This window comes from Sciurus carolinensis, chromosome 3 (genome assembly GCF_902686445.1).
Source record: "Sciurus carolinensis chromosome 3, mSciCar1.2, whole genome shotgun sequence".
NCBI lineage: Eukaryota > Metazoa > Chordata > Mammalia > Rodentia > Sciuridae > Sciurus > Sciurus carolinensis.
The window spans coordinates 131,251,772-131,263,632 of record NC_062215.1 but is presented as its reverse complement, the minus strand read 5'-3'; the positions used below and the strand labels follow the sequence as shown (position 1 = coordinate 131,263,632).

The 11,861-nt window shown below is 33.6% G+C and overlaps 1 pseudogene; it reads left to right on the top strand.

The window, feature by feature from the left end:
* Positions 1 to 3,591: 3,591 nt before the first annotated feature.
* Positions 3,592 to 4,942, top strand: LOC124980479 (ATP-dependent RNA helicase DDX19B-like; annotated as a pseudogene).
* Positions 4,943 to 11,861: the final 6,919 nt, after the last annotated feature.

The window sequence follows — 11,861 nt, the reverse complement described above, 5'->3', positions numbered from 1 at the left end:
TGTGCAAATATACCATCGATAATTGATTATAGGTCAAAATATAAATGAATATTCATATATTACATATGCTGTTATGAAAAATTAGATTTAGATGTAGGGGTGAGTTTAGGGTTAATATTAAATTTTGTATTGGGTTAGGGTTAGGTAATGTTTATATCAGGAAAAATGAATACTCATAATGATGAATGCATGGAAATATGTATGAAATGTAAATACTAATATGTATGGTCTGAAATGGAAATGTTGTTAATGTGAGTCCTATTACACATAGGAATATATACTAACATATATGTAAATATCCCATTGAAAATTGAATATACATGTCAAAACACATAAATATTTGTATCTCTACATAAACTTTCATGTAAAATCAGATTTAAGAATGGGTAACTTCAGGTTTAGTGTAAAATTTTGGGATGTCTGAGGGTTAGGTTTAGGGAATGAATACATATATATCAGGAGACACAAATATTCATAATAACATATGTGCAAAATTATGTATGAAAGCACACATAAATGTATATGTTTTCAAATAGGGAAAGGTTTAATGTAAGTCATGTAAATACACTTGTTTTAATTTGGGGATGCATAGATAAATTAAATATATGAATATATAATATATAAATAAAATAACATTGATATTTGAATGCACAAGTCAAAATAAACATCAATATTCATATTATTTAAGTTTTTATGTAAATATTGATTAACATGAAGGTGTAAGTTACGGTTAGTATTAAATTTATTTAGGATTAGGGTTATGTAATGAATATGTATATTGGTAAACATGAATATATATATAAGAATGTACATGTAAAAATATGGATAAAAATATATATCCATATGAATAAAGTGTATTTCCCTATGTATGAAATAGGGAACGGTTTAATGTCAGTCATAGGAATTCACTTTTTTTAATTTGTCAGTCTTAGGAATTCACTTTTTTTATTTGAAGATGCATGGATGAATTATATATATAAATATATGATTAATAATTTAATATATAAGCAAAATACAGAAAAAATGCATATTAATATATGCTTTCATCTTAAATTAGGTTTTGTTATAAGAGTAATGTTATGAAAAGAATAAAATGTTTTGTTGGGTTGGAGTTAGGGTTAGGGAATGAATATGTGTACTGGGAAACATGAATATTCATAAGGATATATATGTGAAAATACATATGAAAACATATATGTATATATATGTTTTGAAATAGGAAGGATTTAAAATTATTCATATGAGTAACTATTTTTTTGATTTAGGGATGCAATGAAAAATCATATATATGAATATATATTATATAGATATATAAGTATACCATTGAAAATTGGATATATATCAAAATACACATGAATATCATATTGTTAAATATACTTTTATGCAAACATAACAGTTATAAGTCATGGTTAGGGTAGATATTAAACTGCATATATGTTTAGGGTTAGGGAATGAATATGTGTATCAGGAAAATTAATATTCCTAAGAATGTATGTCTAAAAACATATATAAATATATATGTTTTAAAATATAGGGAAGGGTTTAAAATTGTTCATATGAGTACACTATTTTTTATTATAGAGATGCAAGGATAAATCATATCTATGAATATATAATAAAAATATGCAAATATATCATTGATAAATTAATAGATGTCAAAATTTGAATATATTTTAATATATGTAACTATTTTATTGATATGGAACATATAAGTCAAAATACACATAAATATTTACATTATTATATATGTTTTCATGTTAAGTTAGGTTTAACACTAAGGTTAAAGTTAGTTTTAGTATTAAATTTTGGGTTGAGTTTGGGTTAAGATTAGGAATAAATATATGTACATCAAGAAATATGCAAGAATGTACACATAAAAATATGTACAAAAGCATGAATATTTATTTTTGAAATAGTGGAAGTGTTTACTGGAGTCATATGAATATTCTTTTTTATATTTGGGCATGCATGTATAAACTTTATGTATTAATATATAATACATATTCAAATGTACCAATAAAAATTGAATATATAATAAAAATACACATCAATATTCATATTATTATATATGCTCTCATGTAAATATAGGTTTAGTTAAAGGGATAAGTTTAAGGTGAGTATTAAGCTGTGTGTATGATTAGGGTTAGACTTAGGTAATGAATATATCAGCAAAAGTATGCATGAAAATATGTATGAAAGCATATACAAATATATGTTTTGAAATAGTGAAGGGTTTAATATGAATCATATGACTACACTTCTTAAATTCAGGGTTGCATGGATAAATTATATGCATATGAATATGTAATAGTATTTATGTAAATATTCATTGATAGTTGAATGTATAAATCAAAATATACATAAATATTCATATTATTATATATGTTTTATGTAAAATTATGTTTAGGTATAAAAGTAAGTTTAGGGTTAGTATGAAATTTTGTGTAGGGTTAGGGTTAGTGTTAGGGAATGAATATGTATATCATGAAACATGAATATTCATAATAATATACATGCCAAAATATGTATCAAACTATATAAGAATATATATGTTTTATTATAGGAAAGGGTTTAACATGAGTCATATGCATACTTTTTAAAATTTGGGAATATATGGATAAATTGTATATATGAATATATAATAATATATATACAAATATTTAATTGAAAACTGAATGTATAAGTCAAAGTAAACATAAATATTTATATTATATATGATTTTATGTAAAATTATGCTTAGATATAGTGTTATCATCAGAGTTTGTATTAAATTTGAGGACTGGGTGAGTGTTAGAGTTAAGAACTGAATATGAATATTGGGAAAAATGAATATTCATGACTGCACAGGTGATAAATATGTAGTAAAACATAAATATATATTTTGAAATAGGGATGGGTTTATTGTGAGGCATATGAATACAATTTTTTTAAAATTGGCAGATAAATGGATAAATTACATATATGAATATATACTAATATATATGCAAATATTCCATTTTAATTGTATATAAATTTCAAAATACTCATATTATTATATATGTTTTTATATAAAATTAGGCTTAGGTGTAGGGGTAATTGATTGCAACTTGAGTATTAAATTTTGTGGTGGGCTAGGGCTAGGATTAGGGAATGAATATGTATATCAGAAAAGATGAGTATTCATAAGAATGTTCACATGAACACATGTTAGGGAAGGGTTTAATATGTGTCATATATTAATTTGTGAATTTGATGATTCATGAATAAATTTTATATATGAATATATAATGATTTATATACAAATATACCATTGATAACTGAATATATGTTAAAATACACATTAATATTCATATTATTATATATGCATTTATGTAAAATTAGGTTTAGGTTTAGGGGTAAAATCAGTGTTAGTATTAAATTTTGTTTAGGGTTAGGGTTAGGGTAAGAGAATGAATATGATATCATGAAAATGAATATTCATAAGAATGTATGTGTGAGGACTTCCCCCTTGGAGGGGCCGGGCCTGGGCTTGCTGCGACCCCCCGGAGCCCGCGATCGTGCGGCGCACTCTGGTGCACCCGCCCCCGGCCGGTCCCGCCCGCGCTGGGGACCATGGCCACCGACTCATGGGCCCTGGCGGTGGACGAGCAGGAAGCGGCGGTCGAGTCGAGGACAGAGCTGCCCAGTCTTTACTCAACAAACTGATCCGAAGCAACCTTGTGGATAACACTAACCAAGTGGAAGTCCTGCAGCGGGATCCCAACTCCCCGCTCTACTCAGTGAAGTCTTTTGAAGAGCTTAGACTGAAACCACAGCTTCTCCAAGGAGTCTATGCCATGGATTTCAACCGTCCATCAAAAATTCAAGAGAACGCATTGCCTTTGATGCTTGCTGAACCCCCACAGAACTTAATTGCCCAGTCTCAGTCTGGTACTGGTAAAACAGCTGCCTTTGTGTTGGCTATGCTCAGCCAAGTAGAACCTGCAAACAGATACCCCCAGTGTCTGTGCCTCTCTCCTACGTATGAACTCGCTCTTCAAACAGGAAAAGTGATTGAACAGATGGGCAAATTTTACCATGAACTGAGGCTAACTTATGCTGTTCGAGGCAATAAATTGGAAAGAGGTCAGAAGATCAGTGAGCAGATTGTCATTGGTACCCCTGGGACCGTCCTGGACTGGTGCTCCAAGCTCAGGTTCATTGACCCCAAGAGGATCAAGGTGTTTGTTCTGGATGAGGCTGACGTGATGATAGCCACTCAGGGCCACCAAGACCAGAGCATCCCTATCCAGAGGATGCTGCCCAAGAACTGCCAGATGTTGCTTTTCTCTGCCACCTTTGAAGACTCTGTGTGGAAATTTGCCCAGAAAGTGGTCCCAGACCCTAATGTTATCAAACTGAAGCGTGAAGAGGAGACGTTGGACACCATCAAGCAGTACTACGTCCTGTACAATAACAGAGACAAGAAGTTCCAGGCCTTGTGCAACCTGTATGGGGCCATCACCATCGCTCAAGCCATGATCTTCTGCCATACCCGCAAAACAGCTAGTTGGTTGGCAGCAGAGCTCTCAAAAGAAGGCCACCAGGTGGCTCTGCTGAGTGGGGAAATGATGGTGGAGCAGAGGGCTGCTATGATGGAGCGCTTCCAAGAGGGCAAAGAGAAGGTTCTGGTGACCACCAACGTGTGTGCTCGTGGTATCGATGTTGAACAAGTGTCTGTTGTCATCAACTTTGATCTTCCTGTGGACAAGGATGGGAACCCGGACAACGAGACCTACTTGCTCCGGATCGGGCGCACTGGCCGCTTTGGCAAGAGGGGCCTGGCCGTGAACGTGGTCGACAGCAAGCACAGCATGAACATCCTGAACAGAATCCAGGAGCATTTTAATAAGAAGATAGAAAGATTGGACACGGATGATTTGGATGAGATTGAGAAAATAGCCAACTGAGAAGCTCTACCAGCCACTGGTGCCCGCCCATGGGGCTGCCCCTGCCCAGGAGGTGAGTGCTTTCATGGCAGAAGCCTCAACTGTCACCACAAAGACAAAGGCATGAGGAGAGGAGCTACCTACCTCACTTTAAATTACGTTTGGACTGGACAAAAATTTGTGCAAATAATGAGGGATGGTAGAAAATTTGTTTACACCACTGTGGAAGATTTGGCGTGAATACACAGAAATTTATCTTTTGGAAATTCCGTCAGTTTTTTGGCCAGCGTTTCTCTCATCATTACCCTAATCTAGATATTGTGGCTAATTACTTATCCAAGATCCCCTGCAGAAATTCCTGCCTGTTCTGTGGCTTGGAGTTTGGGGGCCAGCCTCCAGCCCTTGTGGAAATGACAGAATAGACGTGAAGAGGACTCCCACAGTAGATAGGTCTTATGCTTTGCCATGGTGTCTGGAGGCCACCATGAGGCGGCAGAGGAGAATTATGAGCTGCTGCTTTGGACTGACTTGGTGTCAAATAGCTCATCTGCATTTTGTCCTAATGCCCACATTAGGAAGGTATTTGCTGTGATGGACAAAAATGCCAGCCTCTGGGCCTTTGTATGCAGGCTTGTGTCTCAGGACCATCACCAGCTCTTTTTAGCAGGTTCGATCTGTGTAGTGTACATTGGATTATTGGTGAGTCCTTTGCTTGTGCTTGGCAAGTCTGTGGAGAAGTCACCGTGGAGAAATGGTGGTAGACCTAGCTTGCCACAAAACTTGGTTTCACTGGCACTTGCAGCATATTTTTTGCATTCCCTTGATTCTTAGTCCAAGCAAATAAAAGGTGGTCTGGGGTTTGAATCCTCAGTGAAAAAAAAAAAAAAAGAATGTATGTGTGAAAAAATGTTTGAGGTCAAATGTAAACATGTATTTTCATATACAGAAAGTTTAGTGATTCATGTGAATACTTTTTTTAATTTGGGGCATGCATGGATAAATTATATACATGAATATGTACTTATATATATACAAGTATACACTAGTAATTGAATACATACTTTAAAACATATGAATATTAATATTACTGTATATGCTTTTATGTAAAATTAGATTTAGGTATAAGGGTAAGGTCAGGGAAGTATTAAATTTTGGGTTAGTTTAGGGTAAGTGAATGAATATGTATTTTGAAAAACAAATATTCAAAAGAACGTATGCATAAAAATAAGTGTGAAAACAAATATATATGTTTTCAAATAGGAATAATTTAATGTGACTTGCATGAATACACTTTTTTAAATTTGGAGAAGCATGGATAAATTTTAAATATAAACTTATATTATGTAAATATCCCATTGTTATCTGAATCTATATCAAAATACACATGAATATTCATATTATTATATATGCTTCATGTAAAATTAACTCTAGGTATAGGGTAAGGTTTGGATTTGTAATAATTTTGGATTGGGTTAGGGTTAGCATTAGGGAATGAATATGTATGTTGGGAAACATGAATATTTATACAAATGTATGCATGAATATATGTATGAAAACATTTAAATATATGTTTTGAAAAATGGAATGGTTTAATGTGAGTCATATGAATACATTTTTTTAATTTCGGGAATGAATGGGTAAGAGATATGTATGTACACACACTAATGTGTATACAAACATCTCATTGATAAGTGGATAAATAAGTCAAAATACAAAAAAAAATTCATATCATTATATATACTTTTATGTAAAATTAACTTTAGTTATGGGGTAAAGTCATGGTGAATATTAAAAATTGGGTTGGGTTAGGGTTATTGTTAGGGAATGAATATATATATCAGGAAACATGAATACTCATAAGAGTGTATGCATAATAATATGAATGAAAACAGTGTATGTTTTGAAATAGGGAAGGGTTTAATGTTAATCATAAGAATACACCTTTTTAAATTTGGCTATGCATAGGATAAAATATATATATAAATATATAATAATATGTATACAAATATAACATTAATAATTGATTATATAAGTCAAAATACACATGAATATTCATATTATTATATATGCTTTCATATAAAATTAGATTTAGGTATAGGGGTAAGTTTAGGGTTAGTATTAAATTTTGGGTAGGGATAGTGTTGGGGTGAAGAAATGAATATGTGTATTGGGAAACATGAATATTCATTAAGAATGTAAGCATGAAAATATGTATGGAAACATATAAATATGTGTTTTAAAATAGGGAATGGCTTCCTGTAGTCATATTAAAACACCTTTTTATATATGCACAATAATGATAAATAATGTGTGAATACATACTAATATATTTACAAATATCCCATTGATAATTGAACATATGTCAAAATACACATAAATATTTATATTATTACATATATGCTTTTATGTAAAGTTAGATTTAGTTATGGGGTAAGGTTAGGGTTAGTATTAAATTTTGGGATTTGTTAGGGTTAGGAGTAGGGAATGAATACATATATCAGGAAACTTGAATACTCATAAGAATGTATATGTGAAAATGTATGAAAACATATATATATGTTGTGAAAACATATATATATATATGGGTTTAAAGTGAGTCATACGAATACATGAATACACTTTTTAAAATTTGGGCATGCATGGATAAATTATATATATATAAATATATGATAATATGTATACATATTTACCATGGAACATTTTAGTCCTTTGTAATTGGATAGAGCCTTAGAGATTGAGTTCACCCTACTCAAAGGCGAAGTGATTTAACCAAAGTCACATGGAAAAGGATACGTAGAGACCACAGTAAGACTCCTTGATCCTTGTCACAGTGCTCCTACTGGGTCACATGGGCTCATATATGCTTATCTTTATATGTTTTTATTGGTACAGTCTTGGTCCTAATGTTAATGAATATTTGCTGGTACTTGTTAGGATTTTAGGGGTAAATGTGTTGGTGTGAAATAAATCTGTTCTTTGAATCCCAGTTATGGGGTTGAATACCAGTTATTCCAGTAATTTGTCACACTCACGGACAAATTACTTGACTTCTCTGAATTGTTTTCCTTAAATGTAGAATGGGAATAATAGCTACTTCAGAGAACTATTGTAAGTATTAAGTAAGATCATTTATATGAATCTGTGAGATTGGGACCTCACAGAGTAGACATTCAGTGAATGGTGGTTCTTTCTCTAATACTATTAGTCTTTTTGGTTTTACTTTTTAGGAAATTGCCTTCAAAGAGTTTAGTGTGTGTGTGTGTGTGTGTGTGTGTGTGTGTGTGTGTGTGTTTGTGTGTGTGTATTTTTAGCAGTATATCTGAACTTCTATTCATGAGAATGCAACATGTTTGTGTCAGCTCTGGTTCAAAAATCCACATTATCTTAAATGAGTATTTTCCTCAATATTAACATAAAACAAGGATAAACTCAATTTTAAGACTGTTCTATACTGTATATACATTACACTTTACATATATAGTATACATAAGCATATGGTATAGTTCTTATATATAACAGATACATAAGATGGAAAGCTTATTCTTTCAAATGTATCCAGGACAATTGCAGCAATTGTTCTTTGGAAGCCTCTGTGCTTCTCCACATGCTATTTCCTACCTTTGGAATGGAATGGAGTTGGCAAACTCCTAACCATACTATACAGATTGAGCTCAAATGTCACCAACTCCTTCCCTTGATGCAACATTCTGTTTCTTCTGAACCTTGTATATGTCTTTTTATTACAGAATCACAAGGTACTTGTTAGTATCACTGTTTCCGATTCAGGGAATATCTTGAGGTGTTAAGAGTCTGTTTATTTTCATCTTTCAGTCAAATCCCCAACCCTGTATAACTGAGAAATTATGCTTTGAGGTAGATAAGGCTGGTGGCTAGATGGATGCTACAGACCCCTGAGCTCCATTGCTTTGTATAGGAAGCAAGTGATTATATTTCTTTGTTCTTGTGGGAGATAGGGCATCATAAATTAAAGGTAGGTTGGGGTTTCCAGCACCTGGAATAAAGGGAGCTTCATGAAGATACAAATAAACTGTTTCTGAGATTTCTTCCAATGAGGTAATTCAATTGTCTGGGGAATTGGGGGAGAGACAGAATCTGAGCCTCTTGTATAAATAGGCATAATGATGGGGAGTATCGGCAATACATCAGAACCGTGTTCTAAGTCAGGCATGGTTGCATTCACCTATAATCCCAGCTACTTGAGAGGCTGAGGCAGGAGGAAGCCAAGTCTGAGGCTAGCCTCTGCAACTTTTTGAGGTCAACTTCAGCAATTTAAGAGGGCCTTTAGCAATTTAACAAGACCTTGCTTCAAAATATTTTTTTTAAAGGGATGAGGATGTAACCCAGGTTAAAATGTCCCTGAGTTCAATCCCCAGTACAAAAAAAAAAAAAAAAAAAAAAAAAAAAATTAAAAGGGACTAGGAATGTAGCTCTCAGTGGTAGAGTGCCTCTGGGTTCAATTCTCAGTACTGGGTAGGAGGAGGGGGTTTTCCACATTGCAGGATAATGGTTTTTTAATCCGAAATGTAAGTGAATGTGAGACCAACAGAGAAATTACAAAGTGACTACTTAAATTATTGTTCTGAAATAAATAAATGATCCTTTCATTCTGGTGACTCACCTCTAACTAAAGTCTTCATTTAAAAAAAGGCAGGAGATTTGACACACTTAAGAGTAATCTAATCTCTTTGCAAAATCATCAGACAGCACTCAAGCTGATCTGATGATCTCATGTCTCCGGCACACAGGATTAGTTAACCTTGAAATTTTATCCTATCAGTATAATTCCTCATCCCTTCTCAAGATTGCACTGGCAATTCCTTTGGCAGCTGATCACACGGCGAGGACCATAGAAACTCACAGGCTTTCAGGACAGCAGAACACCCTTAGAGAACAAATGCCTCTGCTGCTGAAGGTCACAGCACCCAGAAGTGACTAGGAGAAGCAGCTGATGACCTCTCCAGTGAGTTATGCTATTTCTGTCATGTGGAGCACAGATCCAAGAGTTGCTGGCAAATGAACTAATATGCCTCCAGTCAGAAGGGTAGATCACACAAATCTGAACTATAGTTAGGAAATTGATGTGGTGTTTTGAGAAAACCCCAAGCCATTCTGTACAAAGCTTAAAAAATTCACTTTGCCTCATATGTCAACCTTTTATTTTACCTCTTATTTTACCTCTTAAAGAAGAACTTTCTAAAATGTGCATGAAATGTGAGTCCTCAAAATGAGTTTAATTGTCTCCTTTTGTGAGAGGAGGACCTTCTCTCTGGGGAGAACACCCAGATAGAGGTGCTCACCATGTGCTCTGACAATGGTCTTGGCTGGATTCCCAACTTAAAAGGTCACTTCTGGTTTTGGTTTTATCGCCCGTTCACAAAATTTTCTCTGGTCTCTAGAAATGTTTCTCCACAATAACAAAGAAAATAATCATTACTTGCTTGCAACATTATGCAAAAGGCAATCAATGAAATTCTAAAGGCTCTGTCTAGCCATTAGTCTTTCCCAACTCAGAATATTTTCTGTGGAGAGCTGGATTAAGAGAAAGGGATTTTCTTGTTTTTTAATCTTCAAATTAATAATAAAAACCCTTTATGTCATTTTAAGGGGCTTATGTTTTAAAGGAAGTCAGAAAAGAACATAATGTTGGGGCACTTTTAAAATGTGGAGCATCCTCAAAGATGGGTATGGTGCAATTGTTTTTTAAAATTATGTATTGCATTATGGTTATGCTCAATAATGGAGTTCATTTTGACATAATTATACAAGCATGGAATGTAATTTACTCCACTTACGTCCAAAGTACTTCTACTTTCCCTCCCCTCTTCTGTCCCCTATTCTTTCTTCTATTCATTTATAACTTTTTTAGTTAGTACTTTATAGATTTGCATCAAGGAGAATGCACTGCGGTATGTTCATATGTGCACATGGGATAGTTTGGTAGTTCCATTCCACTGGTCCTTCCTTTTCCCATCCCTCCCCCCTCCCCTTCAGTTCCCTTCCTCGAGTTCACTGATCTCTCTTCTGTTGTACAACTGACTTCTGAGAAATTTTATAGTAGTCTTTCAACTTGATATTTTAACTGTTTTAAGTGATTTTTAGAAGATTGATTTGCTTAAAGTTTTCATTTTAAAATAATGTTTGATGCAGGAAAGTAAAAGAAATGTTAAATGCCAGCTTTAAATCCATTCATCTTGTAAGTAGTTATGTATCTTTCTAGTTTAAAACCTCAGCAACTCTAATTTCATCTCCCTTCACTTTCTTTCTCCATCACACACAAATTATAAAACTTACAAATAATAAGTTATGCCATATCCTAGTATTAGTTCAGCAGAGATAGTTTTTTTGTTTTTTAATAACTATTCTGTGCTAGATATTGGGTACAGAATGGTAAAATACAAAACAAAGCTAAATAATTGAAAACACAGTGTCTTTTCTATTACTACCTGTCCTACCCATAGTTTCATTTAAGGGAGATACTGCTGAAGGGGGGGAACCTTTGCAAATGCATAGTCTGATCCCAATATGTGACCTCTTCCTGGCTAAAGTTGATTAAATGAGAGAGGAAAACTGATCCAATGGAGTTTGTCCAGTGGGGAGGAGGAAGGGAAGTACTGGGGATTGAAACAGAGCAAATTATATGCATTCATGAATATATCAAAATGAACCCCACTATAATATATACTAATGCACTAATAAAATTTTTAAAATTTCCTTTTTAAATAAAAATAGTGGGCTGGTTTTTTTTTTAATCATACTTTTCTCACATACATCAGAAGTCAAGGGTTATGGTGGTTTCTTCAACTGAAACTCTCATGGAGTAGAGGCTGAATCTCATGGGCTGAAATTGGAAGGTTTCCTGTACTACCAGGTTATGAAAGCAGAGAGCAGCAGAGAATGCTGATCAGGAAAAAAGAAATGGAGCAAATGCACAAA